A 22,897-nucleotide genomic window follows, 5' to 3' on the forward strand; every position below is an offset into this window, starting at 1 on the left:
GACAGATGAATGGATAAAGAAGGTATGGTACCTGTATACAATGGAATATTACTCAGCCATAAAGAGGAACAAAATTGGGTCATTTGTAGAGACGTGGATGGACCTAGAGACAGAGTGAAGTAAGAAAGAGAAAAACAAATATCGTACATTAACCCATACATGTGGAATCTAGAAAAATGGTACAGATGAACCAGTTTGCAGGGCAGAAGTAGAGGCACAGATGTAGGGAACAAATGTATGGACAACAAGTGGGGCAAGTGGTGGGGGGGCGGTTAGTGGTGTGATGAATTGGGAGATTGGGATTGACATGTATACATTAACATGTATAAAATAGATAACTAATAAAAAAATGGTAGTCTGGCTTGGTAATGAATTCTAGTTTGATAATAATTTTCCTTCAGAATTTTAAAAGGATTTCACCATTGTTATCTAGCTTGCAGTACTGAGATTAAGCCACTTTGAATCCCATTTTTCCTTTCTTGTTGCTTGAGGGATGGTCTCTTTGTCTCCAGTGATCTGAATTTGGAAATTGCCTGATAGTTTTTGTTTTGCTTTTTTTTGGGTGAGGTGTGGGCTGATTCTTCTCTCTACATAGTGTCTCTCTGTCATTTTTTCCTTTCTCAGTTCTTCCCTCCACCTGCATCTTTTAGTTTATAAGTATGTTATAATAAGAAATACATTTGGTCTTTTCCTCTGGTTTCTGGCAGAGAGCTCCTTAAACCTTGGAATTTCCTGAGTGATAGGAGTATCATTTGTCATTCATAAGGGGCCCCTTTTGAGTACACCTGAGCTTTATTAGTTTTTTAATATTTATAAATTTATTTATTTATTTGGCTGTGCCAGGTCTTAGTTGTGGCACGCAGGATCTTGTAGTTGTGGCCTGTGGGCTCTTAGTTGCAGCATGCGGGATCTAGTTCCCTGATCAGGGATTGAACCCGGGCCTCATGCATTGGGAACTTGGAGTCTTAACCACTGGACCCCCAGGGAAGTCCCTACACCTGAGCTTTACTGAGGTGACTTAGGGTGGTGCTCCTAGTCAGCCTAAGGTTGGGGCTGGTCACCAGAAAGACCAAGTGACTAGAGGGTTGGAACTTACAGCCCCATCCACCAGCCTCTGGGAAGGGGAAGTGGGTGGCATGGGAAATGCATATTAAGCTTTAAACTCTTGAACAAAAAGATTTGGAGAGTTTCTGGGTTGGTGAATGCATCCACAAGCCAGGAGGGTGGTATACCCCAGTTCCATGGAGACAGAAGTTCCTGCTCTAGGGAACCTTCTGGACCTCACCCTGTGTACTACCTCTTTATTTGCCTGTTCATCTGTATCCTTTAAAATACCCTTTATAATAAGCAGGTGCACATAAGCAAATGTTTCTCTGAGTTCTGTGGGTGGCTTTAGCAAAATAACTGAACCCAAGGAGTGGGTTGTGGGAACCTCTGATTGTAGCCATTTAGTCAGAAGCACAGGTGACAACTGGGACTTGTGATTGGAGTCTGAAAGGGAAGGGCTGAGTCCTTAACAGGTGGGATCTGATGCTTTCCAGGTAGATAGTGCTAGAATTGAGTTAAATTGTAGGATACCCAGTCAGTGTCCACTGAGAATTGGACAATTGCTTAGTGGCATTGGAAAAAACACATATTAGAGGAGGTTTTCCCTAGATGTGTGCTGATCTGTGGTTTTCTGCTCAGTTTTCAGAGGGAACTAAAAGGTTAATTTTCACTAAGAATGTGAAAACATGAGTGCAGACTGTCAACTGAGAGCTCCCTTGCAGGTTGCTCCACCTAGTCCTTTCGAATGGGGGACCTCTCATGTTTACATCCTCTAGCGCTGGTGAGATTCTGCAGAGAAGAATCTAAAGTCTCCTTCCTGGCGGGTGATAGCTGGCTGACAGCATTCTGTGAGCCCGGTGGGGTAGCCATGTCCTCTATTTTTAGTAAGCTATTTTTAGTAGCTGACCCTTGAGCTATTTTCAGTGACATCAGTCCAGAAGGGAGGTACCTCTGTCTTACATTCTTTAAAGAAAAGACCTCCAATCTTTTGCTGCTGCAGAGCTTTGCTGGTTTCTGGGCTATTCAGAGTAGACTGGGGGTGTGAGATCTACTAGATGTTTAGATAATTTTCTTTTTAAAAGTCCTCCCTTTACCCACATTTCCAAAGATACCTGATACTGCCAATTTCCAGGGTTTATTGCTGCCAGCTAAGGATTCAGTTTGCTTGTGTCTGCTAAGTCATATATTTATTTCCTTCTGTTTTATATTCTCTCGGAATTTGTTTCTGTTTCATCTCATGTTTTCCATGTTTTTGTGGGTTGTGCCTTTAAAAAAAAAGATCCCTTTACTATTTCAATGGATCTTTGATAGGTAGTGAAAATAGGTATGTGTATTCAGATTTCTGTCTTTACCCAGAAGTCCAGAAAATGCCAGGAAACTCTTTCTGGAGTCTTTTGATGTTGCTGTGCTTTTGATTTCACTTATTAAAGCTAGTTTCCTTGGTGGCATCCTTTATGGAGATAAAGAATGATAGCCAAAATGCCCTTGTTGAATGGATTGGAACAGGTTCGTTTTTTGTTTTTTGTTTTTTTGGTCTCTGCCATCAGCTGGCTCTGCGGTTTGAGTCAAATCCCTTAAACTCTGCTTCTTAGTCTATGTCTCTATAAAATAGAAATAATACCTTATGCTCACAGGTTATTATGAAGATAAAATCAGATAATCTGGCAGTGTTTTGTGAAAGGGTTTTTAATGTGCTTCATAAATGGAAACTAATATATGTGAAGATACCTTAGTGTTCTTCATGGTATAAACAATGTCAGTTTTAAGCCCTTTCCCCACAGATTCTTTTTTTTTTCCACTGCCTAATCATTTTTGTTGCTTTTCCCTGAAACTTTACTCCCGTTTTCCAAGAGCAGCTAATTGCTCTACCCTATGCCAAGAGAAGGGAAATGATTATCCTCAGCTCTTGTCAGACTTCTGCCAACACCTCCCATGGCATTTCTTCACTAAGACAAAAACAATGAGGGAATAAATTCATCTTCAGTTCATTATGTCTTCTCTGTTTTTCTGTCTTTGAGTATCCCATCTGCTTACCATAGATGAGGGACTTTTCCCTGTGTCATCACCAAAGTTGCAAACCAAATGACAGGGCCTGTCAGTAGCTTATCCCAACTGCCAAACTGTGGACTATACTTGCTCTACTAACTGGAGAAAAAATACTGACAAAAAAAAAAGGCATGGATTCAGTGACCTAAGCCAAAAATAGTTACAGGCTTAAAAAAAAACATCAATTGTTTATGATTCCCTGCTGGCAGCAAAGAACTCCAAAATAGCTGTTCTTCTGAACTTTCTCTGAAAGATTAATTGTCTCATGTTTCTGTAGCATCAGTTCCTGATATTCATGTGCTAGAGATACAATTCTTATGTACCTTTCCTAAGAAGTTTTTCTTGAGGCTGTTGATGGCTGGAAACTGTATGTTTTGTAATATAAAAAGGAAATGAGATGGATTTTGACTTCTGGACTTGATGGAGTAATTGGGACCAGCCTAGCTCTCCAACTTTAAGCACCTAGAAAACTGGACAAAATTTATGGAACAACATTTATTTTTTAAACAGTGGATAAGAGGCATCCCTGAACTCTGATCCCTGAGAAAGGAAACAAATAAGGTGAATCCTAAAATCACTTTGGTTTTCTGCCAGAGGAACAGGGATGGGGATCCCAGGATGATTCTCCTGATTTCAGGAGACAGAGATCACAGTGTGGAGAAGAGATGAGGCAGCTGGAATTTGCAGGACACAGTACAGGAGAGGAGAGAGCTGTGCAGAGAAAAAACTCCAGAAATCTGCTTATGAGTCCTTTGGGTGTGATGCTGAATACAAATCCAGAAATTTATAGGGTAGAAACCAATGAGACTGGGGAAAGATAGTTGGGGAGTTGTTAGCTGAAAATTCCCATAGCTCACACAGGGCTGGGAGATGTTAAAATTCTGACCGCTCGATTAGAGGGTGCTCATTTAACACCTATGACATTTCCATAGAGACTCCAGAAAGGTCATACATTAGAAGTGTGGCAAAACTAGCCATAATGTAAAGGCTACTCTAGACTTTTCATAACAAAGCTGAAAAAGAAGTTTTGAAAAGATAAACCTTATTGGCAAGCAGATTAAACACCTGGCAGAAAAATGTCCAATGCTATTTAAAAGCTGAAACAAAATCTAGCAATCAAGAATGTAAAATTAACAATGGCCAACATCCAATAAAAGATACTAAAGCAGTAAAGAACCTTAAAACAGCTATTATGAATATGCTTAAAGATATAATGGAAACCATGACAATAATATTCAACTACAAAAAAGAACCAAATGGAGCTTTTGGAGCAGAATAATACAATGTTTAATATACTTATTGGATGAGATTAATAGCAGATTAGATACTGCAAAATAAAAAAAATTAGTGAACTTTAAGATATATGAATAGGGTCTACCCAAACTGAAAGTCAAAAAGAAAAAAGGCTGAAAAAAATCAACAGAGCCTCAGTAACCTGTGGAAAATATTAATTCATTTGGAGTCCCAGAAAAAGGGATAGAGGGCAAGAAAATACTTGAAGAAATAGTAGCTGAAAAATGTTCATATTTGAACAGTCCCAAGAAGTTCAAGGAACCTCAACCCAAGCAGATTAGACATAAAGAAAACCACATAGAGGCACGTCATAATCAAATTGCTAAAATTAAATTATTAAAAGAAATTTCTTAGGAGCAGTTGGGGTGTGTGTGTGAGGAGATATATTCTGTACAGGGGAACAAAGATAAGAAAAACTGGTCTTTTACACACATACACACACACACACACACACACAAGTAATGTAGAAGACAGTGGAATGATTTCTCTACAGTGCTAAAAGAAAAATTCCACCTTAAGTTCTATACCCAGTGAAACTATTCTTCCAAAATAGGGGAAAACATTTTTTTTCCCCCAGACAAACTAAAGCTGAGAAAATTTGTTACCACAGACCTGCACTATAAAATATAAAAAGCATTGAAGAAAAATGTCACAGATGAAAATTTGTATGTAGATAAAAGGAGTGAAGGGTACCAGAAGTAGTAAATAAGAGGGTAGAGATCAAAATTGTTTTTTCTAATTGAAATCTTTTTAAAAGATAAATGACTTTTTAAGACAAAAATATATTGTCATGTTTATGAAATATGTAAAAGTAAAATATATAAAAACAAGGATGGCAGGGTGATATGGAAGTATATTGTTGAAAGTTCTTATAAGTAAAACAGTATAATATTATTTGAAGGAAGATTGTGATAAATTAAAGATGTATAAACCCTAGCATGACCACTAAAACAACTACAAACATGTATAGCCAATAACCCAGTAGTGGAAACAAGATGGAAAACTAAAATATACTCAGTAAATCTAGAAGAATGATGGAAAAGAGAGAGAGAGAAAACCTCAGAAAATAAATTACAAGGGAAATGAGAATGTAACATGAATGGAATGAAAATGAGAACATAACATTGAAATTTGTGAAATGTAGCTATAGTAGTGTTCAGAGGGAAATTTCAAACATACTTGCTTATGTTTGAAAAAAAACAAGGTCTAAATCAATAATCTAGGCTTCCAATTTAAGAAGTTAGAAAAGGAAGAACATGTTAAATCCAAGTAAGTAGAGGGATGGAAACAATAAAGATAAAAATAGAAAACAATAAAATATTAAATGGGAAAACAATAGAAAAAAATCACTGGTACCAAAAGCTAGTTTAAAAAAATAGCAAAATTGACACATCTAACTAGACTCATCAGGAAAGAGAAGACACAAGTTACCAATTACCAGATACTGTAAACATTAAAGGAATAACTAGGTAATATTATGAACAACGTTGAGGCCATAAAAATTAATAAGTGAATGCATTTTGTTGTATGTAAATTATATCTTAGTAAGGGTGATTGAAAAAAAGAAAATGAGTAATTTTAGTTGCTATGATTGAGTTTCCATCTAGTCACAGCTTATGTCATTTAATCTCACAATAAAATGGTGATATAACTTAGTGGTTTGGAGTATATACTCTACACTGAGACTACTGTCTTTGAATTATGGTTCAGCCAATTAGTAAGTATATGACTAGGTAAGTTATTTAACTACTAGAATGTAAACTGCACATGGACTGGGAATTTCTTTTTTGTTCACTTACATGATTTCTTGGCACGTGGTAGGCAACCAGTAAATATTTGTTCTTAAACCCTAGTTGACAGATGAAATTGGCAAAGAAGAGATTTACTGACTTTCAAAGATTACCAGGAAGGGAGAAACTCAGAATTTGACCTAGGTCTGCCAGATTCGAAAATTCGTGTCTTTCTCCTGCTGCTATGTCAGACAAATAAGAAACCTTAAAAAGAGTAAGAGAGCCTGATAGGTAACTATGCATGTGTCTTGGAACTTCCTTATAAGAAAAGGAAATTACACTTCTTTTGATTACCAAATTAATCCTTGGAACTGTTGCCTCTCTCAGTTTACAGAACTGCTATTGCAGAATGGAAAGAAAGCAGGGGTCATTTTTCTTTTTATAATACTTTCATTTGATGCTGCTGCTTAAACTGTACAGTTGAGATCTCAAATGCAAGTACTCAGTGTGCCAGGATTTTTGTAAGGCAAAACCTTACAAAAACAAGTTAAGAGTTTTGATTCTTGAAGAGCATGCCATTTTGCTCTACGTTAGACTCCTCTAATATAGGCCATCAGAGCAGTATGAGATTAAATCCTATTCAAATTAATTTTAAAATGTGAAGCACATGCCCAGTATTTGGTAGGCATTGGGATAGGTAATGAAACTGAAGATATCAGACTAACTTTTATGTGCCAGATATCTTGCTCATTTTTATTTGATCTTCACAACTTTAAGTGCAAATCCCATTCTAACCAAATGGCATAGAGTGTAATTGTGTAGAGTTACAGTAAATAATACATCTGGGATTTTATTTTAAGATTGTCAACCACAATCATAATGTGTTTGGCGTGTTTATGTTATTTTTTCTTCCTTCTAATCAGGTAACTCAATTGAAGTGTGACTTAACCAAGAATAAATCTAAAAACATAAGTATCCTCAACTGTCTTTCTCCAGCTTAGTTTCCTCGTGTTGCAAACTTTTTTTTAAAGTTTTATTGTAGAAAATTTCAAACATGCAGAAGTGAGAGGCTAGTTCAACAAACTCTTATGTAGCCATCACTCAGCCCCAAAAAACATCAAGTGTGGTCAACACTGCTTCAGCTACTATATTTCTGCCTACTCCTTCACACTCCCTGGTAATAATAGCATTTCACCAGTAAGACTTTCAGTATGTATTTCTAAAAGAAAGGGAAATAATTGTTTAAAAAATCAAAATTACAGGACTTTCCTGGTGGCGCAGTGGTTGAGAGTCTGCCTGCCGATGCAGGGGACAGGGGTTCGTGCCCCGGTCCGGGAAGATCCCACATGCTGCGGAGCACCTGGGCCCGTGAGCCATGGCCACTGAGCCTGCGTGTCCGGAGCCTGTGCTCTGCAACGGGAGAGGCCACAACAGTGAGAGGCCCGCATACCGCAAAAAAAAAAAAAAAAAATTCATTGGAGTAGATGATACACATAAATATTAAAGTTAGAACTATAAAATGCTTAGAAGAAACTATTGGAGAAAATATTTGTGATCATTGTCTAGACAGTGATTTCTCAGAGCACAAAAAACACAAACCATGAAAGAAAAAAAAAGATAACATGGCCTTCATCAAAATGAAAAAATTGCTTTTCATTTAAAAAGTTTATTTTTTCCAGCTTTATTGAGATATAATTGACATAAAACATTGTATAAGTTTAATGTGTGCAATTTGGTGTATGTATATATTACAGAATGGTTACTACAGTAAAAGTTAACAGATCTATCACCTCACATAGTTATGATCCTGTGTGTGTGTTGAGAACTTTTAAGATCTACTCTTAAGCAACAAGGATTTACTGTAGAACAAAGGGAATTATACCCATTATCTTTAAAAACCTATAATGGAATATAATCTGCAAAAGTACTGAATCACTATGCTGTACACCTGAAACTAACACTATATTGTAAATCAACTATACTTCCATTAATAAAAAGCAAAAAGAAGAAAAAATTTTAAAACAAAAAATATCTACTCATTTAGCAACTTCTAGATATACATTACAGTATTGTTAACTATAATTACCATGCTGTGCATTACATTCCCAGAACTTATTCATCTTTTTTCACAATTTTATTGAGATATAATTGACATATAACATTGTATAGGTTTAAGGTGTACAATATAATGATTTGATGTATGTATATATTATGGAATGATTAGTACAATATGTTTAGTTAACATTCATCACCTCACATAGTTACATTTCTTTTCTTATGATGAGAAAAGATCTATTCTCTTAGTAACTTTCACATATATAATACAACATTGTTAACTATAGTCACCATGCTGTACATTACATCCTTAGAATTTATAGATCTTATAACTGGAAATTTGTGATTTTTCACTGCCCCTCCCCCTGCCCCTGCAATCACCAATCTGTCCTATCTGTTCTCTGTTTCTATGACTTCAGTTTTCTTTTTAGATTGCACATATAAGTGAGACACAGTATTTGTCTTTGTCTGACTTGTTTCACTTAGCATAATGCCCTCAAGGGCCATCTCATTTTGTTCGTGCATTGTTTTCCTAATTTCCTTTAGGATATATTCTTGTACTTCACTAAACTTCCGTTAAGAGGATTATTCTGAATTCTTTGTGAGTTCATACTCTCCATTTCTTTAGGTTCAGTTATTGGAACTTTATTAGTTTCCTTTGGTTTTATCATGTTTACCTGATTCTTCATGATCCTGGATTCCTTGCGTTGGTATCTACGTGTTACCATTTCCTCTTCTAGACTTTACAGGTTCACTTTGAGAGGGAAAGAGCTTCACCAGTCAGCTCAGTTTGCGGTACTGGACACGTCAGCTGGTAGAGCCCATGGTTTGCTATCAGGGTCTCTATGTGGGTGAGGTGCTCTGAGGTGTGTGTGTGGAGGGTGCCCCTGGCTGGGCTGTAGAGTCAGTTGGGCCTGCTGGCTAGGCTGTGCATTCAAGCGGATTCCTGGTGGTGTCCGTGATTGGGCAGGTCTGTAGGCTGGGCTCTAAGTCTGCTCAGGGTACTGTTCAGGCTCCCTGGTTATGGAAGACCAGAGGCTATACTTGTTGGGAAGGGCTGCTGGCTTAGCTCTTTGCCAGAGTGGGGCTGTAGGATGGGCTCTGTGGTTGCCGGTGTTCTTGGCCATGCTTGCTGGATGGATGGGACTGGAACCTATGCTCAACAGTTGGGCAGGGCTGCAAATTTGCTTTCCTGCCCTTGCGACACAGTAGAATGGGCTCCACTCCTTGTACAGTCTGTTGACTGGGCACCAAATCAGGTAGAACTGCCTGTTAACCTAAAAAAAGAGGGAAGCTGAGGCAAGCTCATATTACCAGAAATTGAATTTATTCGGGAATAGCAGAGGAATTGCAGTTCGGGAAACATACTGTAGCAAGCTACAGGCGAGTCTGTTGAAGGTTTGGGGCAGGCTGTGTTAATGCAGAAGGGGTGTAAAGAGTCGGGGGAGTCCAGTTAGGGTTCAAGCAGCAAATTCATTGGCTTGAGTGATGATGGGGAGAGATTCTCGGTGGATGTTCATTGGTTAGGAGATAAGTTCTAGATAGTTCTAGTCAGGCATTTAGGGGAAACCACTGTTTCATTTCTTGTTTCATTTTCCTGTGGGCGCATGTGTGAGATTCTCCATTTCATATCTCCATTCCATTTTAGATTGAAGTCCCTTTGCACGTTGGATGAGTTCCCTGACCAGACGGGGCCACCAAGTTGGCTCTGCAGATGGGCAGAGCCACTGGCTGAGATTTCTACTCTGGTGCCACTGCAAGCAGGAATGTGGTCCACCAAGATCTGATTGATGTAAGTCCCGCCCTCCTTCCCCATCTTTATCTGATCCCCACGGCTGAATCCTGCAGATTACCCCAGTAATTCCTGGGAGGTGAGACCCGAATGGCCCTCCTGGGAAGTGTCCTGCAGTGCTGGGGGAGCTGGGTGTCTAACTTGGTCTCTCATTTTCCCCTGGAGAAACAGTAAGCTGACGGGGGCCCTCTCAGTTTGGCACTGTGCCAGCCTGAGGAGCAGTGATGCGGTCAGAGTGTAGCCTCTCTTCTCACCTTTATAGTGCTGTCCTTCTTGGTCTCTGTGGTCCAGGCGGGTGCTTCAGCCCCACCCCTGGGTTCTGGGATTTTCACAATGGTGTTTTTGTCTACGCATAATTGCTAGTTCTTCTTGTGGGAGGAACTAAAGTCAGGATCAATCGATAGCACCATCTTGATGATGTCACCAAAACTTGTTTTGAAAAGACACTGTCAAATAAAGGGAAAAATAATCCACAGGCCGAGGGAAAATATTTTTGAAACTGGTAGCTGATAAAGAAATTGTATCCAGAATAGAGAAAAAACTTTTACAACCCAGTAATAAGATAACTCAGTTTTTTAAAAAAATGGGCTAAGGTATGAATAGACGTTTAATCAAGGAACATATACAAATGGTAAATACGCACATGAGAAGAGGCTCAGCATCATTAGTCATCAGGGAAATACAGTGAAGGGCCACTGCCCACTTAGTGGAATGACTAAAATTAAAAAGTCTATAATAGCAAGAGTTCGTGAGGATGAGAAGCAACTGTAACGTTCATGCGTTGCTGTGGGAATGCAAAATGGTGCAGCCATTCTAGAAAACATTCTGGCAGTTTCTTATAAATTTAAACATCCACTTAACATCCTGTCTGGCAGTACCACTCCTACATATTTATCCAAGAGTAAAAACAAAACAAACCAAAAAACCCCCATATTCACACAATGATTTGTACCCAAATGTTAAGAGGAACATAATCTATAATGGCCATACATAGAAACACTCCAAATGTCCATCAGTTGGTGAATGGATAAGCAAATTATGACATCCATCCAACGGAATGTTACTCAACAATAATGTGGGGCAGGACACCATGTACCAGTAATCACTGCCAGGGTAGGACTGCAACTACTTGGAGGACAGCAAAGATCATCACAATGCCAGCTCCCAGGAATAGAAGTCCAAACACTTTCCCCCACGATAACTTGGTATCAGAGTTGCCAGGGAAAACACAGCACAGTCAAACACTGGATGGAACAGTGCTTTCACTCACATAGAGAAGAGACAGCAAGATCAGCTCCAGTGTGTGTCCACCTCTAATGGCTAGCAGATGCCCCTGGCAGCTGACCAGGGAAATTGGCCTGTGTGCACCCCTCTTGTACTGCAGCAGCAGGACACTGACCTCTCCTGTGTGGAGTCTGACATACTGAAACCTGGGGCCATGCTTGAGAGCCATTGACATACATGCTTAAGCAGAACAAAGGAACACTCGTTCAGCATGAGACAGGGAAAGCAGTCAGCCCGGCACAGGCTGTGTGGGCGCCTTATCTCTTGGTAAGGAAGTTTTCCAGGCCTAAGGCCCATTTTTGTGTGACCGAGCAGAGGTTGAAAGACTGCATGTGTGAGACTGACTTTCCTAACAAGTAAAAAGGAACAGGTGAATATCAAAGCTCAGTAAAATAAACCAAGACCCAAAGACTATATTCTGCGTAATTTCCATCATAGGGGATTGGGGAAGGAGATTGACTGTGAAGGAGCATGAGGGAACATTTTGAGGTGGTGAAAACATTCTATATCCGTACGTGATAGTTTTATAAGATTATGTATTTTTCAAAATTCATCGAATGTACGCTTACACTATGGATACAGCAGTCAGTAATATAGGTAAGGGGCTTGCCCTCATGAAGCTTATATCCTCTCTGTACTTACCTATGCATCGCCTCAAACTAATAGAGAATTTTATTAATTTATGCTGATCATTGGCCAAAAACTACTTGTTAGGAGGCTTCTTTTAGGCTGTAGGACCCGTGTCCGTAGCAGCTGTTCCAAATCCCATGGTAGTGCCCGTGGTGGCTACCATAAGTGTATTAGTTTGCTGCGGCTGCCATAACAAAATACTATAGGCTGGGCTGAAACAACAGAAATGGATTTTCTCACAGTTCTGTAGGCTAGAACTCTAAGATCAAGGTGTTGTCAGGTTTGGTTTTCTTCTGAGGCCTCTCTTCTCAGCTTGCAGATGGCTGCCTTCTCACTGTGTTTTCACATGGTCTTTCCTCGGTGTGCATATACCTGTGGTGCCTCTGTGTGTGTCCACATTTTCTCTCATAAGGACATCAGTCAAGTTGAAGAAGTCCCATCCATATGACCTCATTTTAACCTAATTACGCCATTAAAGGTCTTGTCTCCAAATGCAGTCTCATTCTTGGGGGTTAGGGGTTCCATGTAAAGATCTTGGAAGAACACAATGTAGCCCACAACACATGGTGTCATGCTTTTCCAGGTACCCCTGCCATGCATCTGCTGAGCATCCTAAGCACTACTTGTTAAGTTCTTGAGAAATAAATCACAAGATGATTTGGGGAAAAAAATCTCATGTACTTTACGTCATTTAAAATGTTGCAAGGACAATAAACAGGGATTACAAAGAAGCACCAGTCTCCAAAGCGCCAGGCACCAAAACCCAGCCTGAGGAGTCCCCTTTTTTAGGTCTCATGGGCCCCCTCCTGGGGATTCCACATAGTTTCCTTTGAGCTTTCTTCAAGCAGGGGATATACACAGCAGGTAACCTCTGGGGGTGTATCCTGATTTTCACCTGTTATTCCTTTTTCTATAAGTAACTTTTAGTATCTTAAAAGCATGGCTTTTGAATAGCACTAAAAGGAATGTGGGCCCCCCTATATCTTGAGTGTCTAGCTCAATATCCATCCAATTATGGTTCCTGGAGGTATCTTCTCTTCGAATTGGCTGTAAGCTTCTTAAGGGCAGTGGTTACTCCTGTTATGTTTCTTGGTACCTGTTGTAGTAGTACCAAGCTTAGTACCATGACTGTAGTAGAGACTAAATAACTATCTGTTTAATAGGTATTTTACAGATGAAGTTGAGAGACTCTCAAAGGCATGAAATACGTTTCTCAGCATTCCCCTTACTACATGGTCCTCAGTGAGAGTTTGAGGTGGAAGAGAAGGAGAAGTACCAGAGGCAGTTGAGGGTAGATGTGAAGGCAGACAGAGGTTCCAGCTGCTTCTAGATGAGCTTGAGAATTATCATGTTGGTCGTGCATACTGTGTGCGGGCTTCTCATTGAGGTGGCTTCTCTTGTTGCAGAGCACAGGCTCTAGGTGCATGAGCTTCAGTAGTTGTGGCACGTGGGCTCAGTAGTTGTGGCTCGCGGGCTCTAGAGCACAGGCTCAGTAGTTGTGGCACACGGGCTTAGTTGCTCTGCGGCATGTGGGATCTTCCCAGACCAGGCCTCGAACCCTTGTCCCCTGCATTGACAGGCAGATTCTTAACCACTGCGCCACCAGTGAAGTCCCCAAAGTGAACTCTTGAGACTCACCTGTTGACTGTGAGCAGACTGGGTGAGTTTGTGTGAGGAGCTTCCCAGAGGCTCACCAGATTGTTAGCAGCTTTTGGTTCATCTCTTGAAAACCATCCACATTAGTACTTCAGGCTGGGGTAGTTGGTGGCAACTTTCCTGACTTCTCTCCCAAGTCTTCCAACTTTGGTAAAGCTCTAGTTCTCGTGCAGACCTGTCCTATCTGGAATACGAGGAGGGGCTTCAGCTTTCCCCTTTGAAGTCCGGTTGGTACACAAGATCACTCAACTGAGCAGAATTATAAACTGCTCCAGTCAGAGAACGATAGAATTAGAAGAAAACGTAGAGATCTCTAAGTACATTTCTTATTTTACAAATGAGGAAACAGGGCTCAAGTAATTTAGTGACATGTAAGAGAGAAGCAGAATTGTACTAAGAATCTGATTTCAATCCAATGCTTTTCTATTTTTATCATACTATATTTGCCTTTAGAAATGCATAAAAATAAAGAGGGATTTTTAAAATTTAGGCAATTAATTAAGCATTTATTTATTTTATGAATGTGAGATATTCTTTCTTTATAGATATCTCTATCTTTGTCTATCTACCTGTCTCTCTATCTACCTACTTACCTACCTATCGGGAGAGAGATCAGCGAGAGCGCCAGAAAGCATTTGCTGGAATCCAAGGTTGAAGTATGTCTGTGAAGAGAAGATTGTTCAAGTTTCTTAGGACAATTTAGAGAAGAAGCAGCTAAATGGAGAAGCAGGGCAGCCTGGAAATGAAAGGGCCATATTAAATAATCTTCCAAAGCTCAGGATAGATCAAAATAATAATGAAAAAGAATATGGAATAAAGTTGAATTAACTCAGATACCTTATGATGATGAAAGGGAGGAAATTACCAGGATGTCCTATGTTGGGGGACTGATTAAATAAGTAACAGTACATGTTACGATAGGATTTTGTCGATAGGATTTTGTACACCTATTAAAATGAGCTTAATAATGATTTTTAAATAATATTAGAAAATATTATTGACATAGTGATGACTGGAACACAAAAAGGATTCAGAATTATCAATAAACTGTCACCTTGACTCTATTTGATATGTGCAAAGGACAAAGGAAATTTGCCAAAATTATACTAGTCTCTGCTTGGGGAGTGGGATTGTAGGAAAACATTTTTTTGCATTTATTTTCTCTTGCCTAAACTTTCCAAATTTTCTACAACGACCATATTATGTTTATCATCAGAATTAAAATTAGAGGGGAAGAAACTCATGGTTTCAAGAAGTAAAAAATTAATAGAATAGTTAATCAAGGACAAGGTGAAGTTGTTTTCCTGAAGAAAATATCAGCTACATCTTTTTCTCTTCATGAACTGTTATCATAGTAGAATATTTGCAGAAAAGCCTTAATGCCTGAAACTGGGCAGTTTTTAAGAGGTTCTGTCGTGCTGTCAGAGAAGTGCATAGATTCTTTCGTTTGGTGTGACATGTAGCAAATGAGGATGGAGGTTTATTTTCTTAAATGATTCTGGAATGGCTCCTAAGTTTTCTTTTTTAAGTCAAACTTTGAATTTTTTACATATACCATGGGAAATCTTTCAGGTTCTTAGAATGTTCACAAAAAACATGCTGAGTAAAACAATCTCTTTGTTAGGAAAAAACATGCTGCTTACCTTCACAAATTCCCTTTTAACTCCCCAAATATTCATGACCACCACTGAAGCATCTCTTTACAGAATTCCCAAACATCTTTTTGTAGGTCAATAAACCTCTAGGGTTGATATTTGACTTTGATTCATTTTGTAGAAATGTTCAAAAGGATGGAGCCAGTGCCTCCCATTTCTCTTATTATGTGGCTTGTTGACATTTGAATTTTCAAAATATCAAGGGTTTCTCCAGCGTGACTCATTTGAATCAGTTGCTTTTTTCCCCCTCTGAATGATGGGCTGCTGATTCAGAACTATATGATAAAATTAGAAGTACGAATATTTCATTCAGTCTACTTTTAAAAATCTGTTCTTTCATTTTTGGTATCAATTGGCAAACTAATTTGATGATTCAGTTTGGTACAGAACTTTTATTTGTATTTTAATTTTATTCTTATGAACAAATAGCCTGAAGCACATTGATAAAATCTGTATTGGAAATGGCACCATTCTGGGACTCTGGCTATATAGGTCATAGTATTATCCCTATCACTAACTTCCTAGGTAGGCTGGGCTCTAAGCTGTTGGCTCTTGGTTTTAGTACTTGTAATGTGAGAGGCGTTGGGCTATATATCAGTCAGGATAGGCTAAGTTATGCTGCAGTAATAAAGAATACCCATATTACAAGGCTTGAAACAATCAGAATTTATATCTTGCTTCTCCTATTGGTAACCATCATGAGTCATCTGGGATCGCTGCTTCCAAGTCATCATCATCCTCAGGCTGACATAGCGGCCATTACCTGAAACGTTGGTGAGGCCATGGCAGAAGAAAAAGAGAAGATGGCAGAGCATGCACTGGCTTTTAAAGCCTTTGCCCAGAAATGACACATGTCACTTTCTTACACGTTATGTTGGCCAAAGCTAGTGTTATGGCCAAGCCTGACTTCAAAGAAGGGAAATTCGATATTGGTAAAAAAATGCAGTCTATTGGTAATCTATAAAGGTCCTTTAATTTCTAGTAGCCTGTTTCTAAAGTGCATTGAGGGACTTCCCTGGCGGTCCAGTGGTTAGGACTTCACCTTCCAGTATGTGGGGTGGGGGGATGGGTTCAATCCCTGGTCGGGGAGCTGAGATCCCACATGCCTTGCGATCAAAAAGCCAAAACATAGGGCTTCCCTGGTGGCACAGTGGTTGAGAGTCCGCCTGCCGATGCAGGGGACGCGGGTTCGTGCCCCGGTCCGGGAGGATCCCACGTGCCGCGGAGCGGCTGTGCCCGTGAGCCATGGCCGCTGAGCCTGTGCGTCCGGAGCCTGTGCTCCGCAACGGGAGAGGCCACAACAGTGAGAGGCCCGCGTACCACACACACACACACAAAATGCTATATAAATGGAATTATATAGTATGTAACCTTTGGGGGTTGGCTTTTTTCATTTAACATCTCCTGGAGATTCATCCACATTGTATGCATCGATAGTTCCCTTTTATTGCTGTGTAGTGTTCACGGTATGTCTCTATCTCAGTTTAACAACTACCTGTTGAAGGATATCTGGGCTATTTCCAGTTTTTGGCTAATATGAATAAAGCTCCTTTGAGTATTTTTGTATAGGGTTTGTGTGAAAATAAGTTTTCATTTCTCTGAGATAAATACTCAAGAGTGAAGTTTCTGTGTAAAATGATAATTGCATGTTTAGTTTCATAAGAAGCTGCCGAACTGTTTTCTAGGATAGCTGTACCGTTTTACATCCCCACCAGCAATATATAAAAGATACACCAAATGCTTGCCTGCATCTGGGACTGTCATTATTCTTTATTCATCAGCCATTCTGATAAATGTGTAGTGATTATCTCATTGTGGTTTTAATTTACATTTCTCTGATAGCTAATGATTTAAAAAATCTTTCCAAGTCCTTATTTACCATTTGCATATCTACATTTGTGAAGTATCTGTTTAAGTCTTTTGCCTATTCTTTTTGTTTTAATATTTATTTTTATTTATTTATTTATTTATTTTGGTGTGTCAGGTCGTAATTGCGGCATGCAGGATCTTCATTGTGGCATGTGGACTTCTTAGTTGCAGCATGTGGACTTCTTAGTTGAGGCATGTGAACTCTTAGTTGTGGCATGCATGCGGGATCTAGTTCCCCAACCAGGGATTGAACCTGGGCCCCCTCCATCGGGAGCACAGAGTCCTATCCACTGGACCACCAGGGAAGTCCAATTTGCTCGTTCTTTATTGGATTTTTTCTTACTACTGAGTTTTGAGAGTTCTTTGAATATTCTAGATACAAGTTTTTTGTCAGATATATGATTCACAAATACGTTTTCCCAATCTATTGCTTGTCTTTTAATTCTCATTGCAGTCTTTTGCAGAACAAAAATTTTAATTTTGATGACACCCAGTTTATCATTTTTTCCCTTTTGTGGATTATGCTCTTGGTGTCATCTAAGAAACGTTTGCCTGTCCCTACATCTTGAAGATTATCTCCTCTTTTCTAAGGAGTCTGACTCCAGGACAAAATCCTATGTGTGTTCTTTCAGGCCCAACCAAAGACAGTTACACGGTTGTGACTGGAAGTCTGCATGGGGGCGGGGAGGTTGCCCACCCCACACCACTGGCACACAGCCAGTGCACTGTAGTTTTCTTGAAGGAGTTGCTGTCAAGGCCCCCACTAGTAAGCCATGCTTGTGTGCATGTCTGCATTCCTAGCTCAGTCACCTCGAGTCAGAGACCTCTTTATTGGGAAGCTTGGCTGAGACACTTCCCAAGCACCTCTGCTGAGAGCTCTTTATTGAGGTCCTTGGCTGAATTACATTTCTCCACTTTGCCTCAGTACCTTTCCACTCCTAGCCTTTCCCCAGCCCATGAATCCATAAAGAGGCAGGAACCTTCTGTTGAGGGCTCCTGAGCAGTGACACAACGTTCTCAGGCTGTGCTGGATCCACCTGACCCTCACCTTGGGCCATTTGGGGGGGAAATATATAACACTAGAGAGCCAGCACCTCTTGATTACACTGTCACATTAAGTTAATAAAAGTTTGATTTTTACTTTTGGTTTGGCACATTGTCCTCATTGAGCACCTCAATGCCTGATTGCTTGACATTTTTTTTTTTTTTTTAAAGATCACACCATTAGTATTTACATTTAATTGCGTGATTCTTGAGTTGTTTTGTATAAGGTGTGACATTTAGGTGGAGTTTCTTTTGTGTGTGTGTGTGTGTGTGTGTGTGTGCACCTATGAATATCCAGTTGCCCCAGCACCGCATTTTATAAAGTCTGTTCTTCCTCCATTGAATTGCTTTTGTACCTACGTGAAAAATCAGTTGAGCATATTTGTTATTTGTGTGGGTCTATTTCTGGTTTTTCTATTTTGTTTAGTTGATCTGTGTGTATATCCTTCTGCCAATACCACACTGTCTTGATAACTTGTAGCTATATACCTGTAGCCTTAATATCAGGTAAAGTGATTCCTTTCACTTTATTCTTTGTCAAGATTATTTTAACTATTCTAGTACCTGTGTTCTTTCTGCATATTAGAATAAGCTTGTCTCTGTTTACCAAAAAAACCTTACTAGAGTTTTGATATGAATTGTATTAAGCATATAGATCACTTTGGTGGAGAACTGATAGCTTTATGTTGAATCTTCCAATTCATGAATATAGTATGTCTCTACATTTATTTAGGTCTTCTTTGATTTCTTTCATAAGCATTTTGTAATTTTCTGCAAACAGATCCTATACATGTTTTGTTAACTCTGTACCTAGAGATATCATTTTCTTCAGAGTGACTGTAAATTGTATTGTTTTAAAATTTTGTATTCCATATGTTCATTGTTAGTGTTTAAAAATGCAATTGGGGCTTCCCTGGTGGCACAGTGGTTGAGAGTCTGCCTGCCGATGCAAGGGACACGGGTTCGTGCCCCGGTCTGGGAAGATCCCACATGCCGCGGAGCGGCTGGGCCCGTGAGCCATGGCCGCTGAGCCTGCGCGTCCGGAGCCTGTGCCCCGCAGCGGGAGAGGCCACAACAGTGAGAGGCCCGTGTACTGCAAAAAAAAAAAAAAAAAAAAAAAAGCAATTGATTTTTGTGTGTTGACCTTGTATCATTCAACCTTGAGAATTTTAGAAGGTTTTTTGGTTAACTTCTTGAGATTTTCTATGTAGACAAGCATGTCATCTGTCAAAAGAGAATGTTTATGTTTTATTCCTTCCTTTCCATTCTGCATGCCATTTATTTCTTTTTCTTACTGCACTGGCTGAAACTTCTAGTATTATGTTGAAAAAGAGTGGTGAGAATGAACCTTCTTGCCTTATTCCTGATTTTGGGGAGAAAGATACAAATTTTACCATTAAGTCTGACATTAGTGTAGGTTTTTGAAGATGCTCTTTATCAAATTAAGATAATTGCCCTCTATTCCTAAATTGCTGAGTCTTGTTTTTACTGTTAATGGTTGTTGGATTTTGTCAAATGATTTTTTTCTGTATCCGTTAATGTGTTAATGTGATTTTTCTTCTTTAGTCTGTTGATGCAGTAGATTACATTGATTTTTTTAAAATTAATTAATTAGTTTATTTTTGGCTGCCTCGGGTCTTTGTTGCTGTCTGAGGGCTTTCTCTAGCTGCGGCGAGCGGAGGCTACTCTTTGTTGCGGTGTGCGGGCTTCTTATTGCGGTGGCTTCTCTTGTTGTGGAGCATGGGCTCTGGGCGTGTGGGCTTCAATAGTTGTGGCACGTGGGATCAGTAATTGTGGCTCACAGGCTCTAGAGTGCAGGCTCAGTAGTTGTGGCACACGGGCTTAGCTGCTCCGCAGCATGTGGGATCTTCCCGGATCAGGGATCGAACCCGTGTACCTTGCATTGGCAGGCGGATTAACCACTGTGCCACTAGGGACAATTCAAAAACATTGATTTTGAATGTTGAGCCAACCTTACATAGCAATAAGTCCTACTTGGTTGTGGTGTATAAATATTGCTGTATGTTGTTTGGAATTGATTTACTGATATTTATTGAAGATTTTTGCTTCTAAGTTGATGAGAACCATTGGTCTATAGTTTTCTTTTTTCTTTTTTTTTCTTTTTTATTGTCTTTCTTTTTTATTTAAACTATCTTGGTTTGGTATACTGGCCTAATAAAGTGAGTTTGTAAGTGTTCCCTTACTCTTCTATTTTCTGGAATAGACTGTGTAAAATTGATGTTAATTCTTTAAATGTTTGGTAGAATTCTGCAGTGAAATCATCTGGGCCTGGAGATTTTTTTGTTGGGAGCTTTTAAATTACAGATTTAATTTTTTTTTTTTTTTTTTTTGCGGTACGCGGGCCTCTCACTGCTGTGGCCTCTCCCGTTGCGGAGCACAGGCTCCGGACATGCAGGCTCAGTGGCTATGGCTCACGGGCCCAGCCACTCCGCGGCATGTGGGATCCTCCCAGACCGGGGCACGAACCCGTGTCCCCTGCATCGGCAGGCGGACTCTCAACCACTGCACCACCAGGGAAGCCCCAGATTTAATTTTTTAAATGAAAATAGATCTATTCATAATAGATAGTTCATCTTGATTGAGTTTTGGTAGTTTGTGGGTTTCAAGGAATTGGTCAATACCTTTTAATTTGTAGAATGTATGAGCATAAAGTTGTTTGTTGTATTTCCTTATCTTTTTAACGTCTGTTGGATCTGTAGTGATATCCTCAGTTTAATTTCTCATATTGGTTATTTGGGTCTTCTCTCTTTTTTTCAGTCTTTCTAGAAGTTTACCAACTTACTGATTTTTTTCAGAGAACCAGCTTTTTGTTTCATTGATTTTCTCAATTTTCCTATTTTCAATTTCATTGATTTTTACTCTGATATTATTATCTTTATTGTTTTTTGGGATTATTTACTCTTCTTTTTCCAGTTTTTTGAGGTAGGAACTTAGGTTATAGATTTGAGACTTTCCCCATTTCAAATGTAAGCATTTAGTGATAAAAATATCCCTCTCAGCACTACTTTAGTTGTATTCCACAAATTTTGATATGTCATACTTTGATTTTCACTCAGTCCAATGTATTTTTCACTTTTCTTGAGATTTCCTCTGACTCATCAATTATTTAGGAGTTTTCTGTTTAATTTCCATGTGTTAAGAGATTTTCCTATTGTCTTTTATTATTATTTTTTTTTGGTAATTGATTTCTTGTTTGATTCCACTTATATTGAAAAACATACTCTGAATGATTTTAGTTCTTTTAAATTTGCTGAAGTTTGTGTTATAGCCCAGGATATAGTGTATCTTGGTGAATGTTCCATAGGCACTTGAAAGAAAAAGATTTATTCAGCTGATAGTGGTGGAATGTTCTATGTAAGTCAATTAGAACCTCTTAGTTGATTGTGTTGTACAGATCTTTTAAATTCTTTCTACTTCTCTCTCTTGCAGTTCTATCACTTGCTGAGAAGAGGGTGTTGAGGTACTCAACTGTAATTGTAGATTTGTCATTATGTCACTGCTTTCTTTGTCTCTAAGTAATTTTCTTTTCTCTGAAGCCTACTTTATCACATTTTAACATAGCTATTCCTGCTTAACATTTTTTTTTATTAATGTTTCCATGGCATACCATTTAACTTCCTTTTACAAACTACCTACGTTATTGAATTTAAAATGAGTTTCTTGTAAATAGCATATGGTTGGGTCATTTCCTTTTTTTTTTTTTAAGGGGTGCTGCATGGCATGTGGGATCTTAGTTTCCCGACCAGGGATCTAACCCATGCCCCCTGCATTTGAAGCACGGAGTCTTAACCACTGGACCACCAGGGAAGTCCCTGAGTCATTTCTTGGCACATTCTTGAGGGAGGTGTGAAGGGACGGTGGAGGGGTCTGGCCACTTTTTGCTGTCAGGGCTCCTGATCATCCCAGCGGTGTTGGGCTTGTGGGATGTTTTCACAGGGCCAATCATGGGGAGGAATAAGCCTTACTAGGTTGGGGGTTGGTAAACACAGGTCTGGGTTGCCATCTTCTCTTGGGTGGATGTCCAGCTGCTGTGTTTTTCCAACAGTTAGGGTCCACATAAGTTACTTTCTCCTCACCACCTTTTAGAATTCTCCTTTGGTTGCCTTTTATGTTATTTCCAGGATTCATATCTCAGCAGGGAGAAGCAGGGGGAAATGAGTCAATACCATCTTGTACAGACTGAAAGTCAATATACTTTCTATGTCAAATTACTAGATTATAAATTCATTGAATGTAAGATCTGCCTTATACTTCTCAGTATCTTTCACAGTTCATAGTACAGTTTTTTGTATATTATAGCTTTTCCATAAATATTTGCAATTTTAAGTTGGAATGTTTACAATTGTGAACTTTAGGTTATTTCTAGACCCAATAACTGGGTTTAAATGTCCATTTGTAATTGTTTTTATACTGAATAACAATCTTCCTTATTGATTATTAAGTGAATGCTTCTGTGTTATTTTGGCAAAACTTATAGTGCTGTCACCATCTTTGGGACACTGCTCATCCTACATTTCTTTCAGGATTTCTGTATGTTGGATCTAGTGACTACAGCTTAAGGACTTTTCAAGTTATTTGTAGATCCTGTAAACAAAGATTGTAATTGTAAACTGTTAATATGGAAACAGGATCCCGTTAAACTAAATTTACGTTCTGAAATAGATGAAATATTTATTTCAAAGTCAGCTATAGTAAGACAGAGGAAAAGATCTAGAGATTTTGAAAGTAAGACATAAGAACTTGTTTTTTAAAAACATTGTTTTCCACTAAAAGGA

General features: G+C 39.1%; 1 long non-coding RNA gene across 2 annotated transcripts in view; it reads left to right on the forward strand.

The window, feature by feature from the left end:
- Positions 1-22,897, forward strand: part of LOC115857605 (uncharacterized) — a 231,854-nt gene that overhangs the window by 36,788 nt on the left and 172,169 nt on the right. For both annotated transcript variants that reach the window (XR_009564887.1, XR_009564888.1), the window contains one exon: positions 9,820-9,963. This is a non-coding gene — a long non-coding RNA (uncharacterized lncRNA). The remainder of the gene's footprint in view (positions 1-9,819; positions 9,964-22,897) is intronic.

The sequence above is a fragment of the Globicephala melas genome, chromosome 8 (assembly GCF_963455315.2).
Source record: "Globicephala melas chromosome 8, mGloMel1.2, whole genome shotgun sequence".
Classification (NCBI taxonomy): domain Eukaryota; kingdom Metazoa; phylum Chordata; class Mammalia; order Artiodactyla; family Delphinidae; genus Globicephala; species Globicephala melas.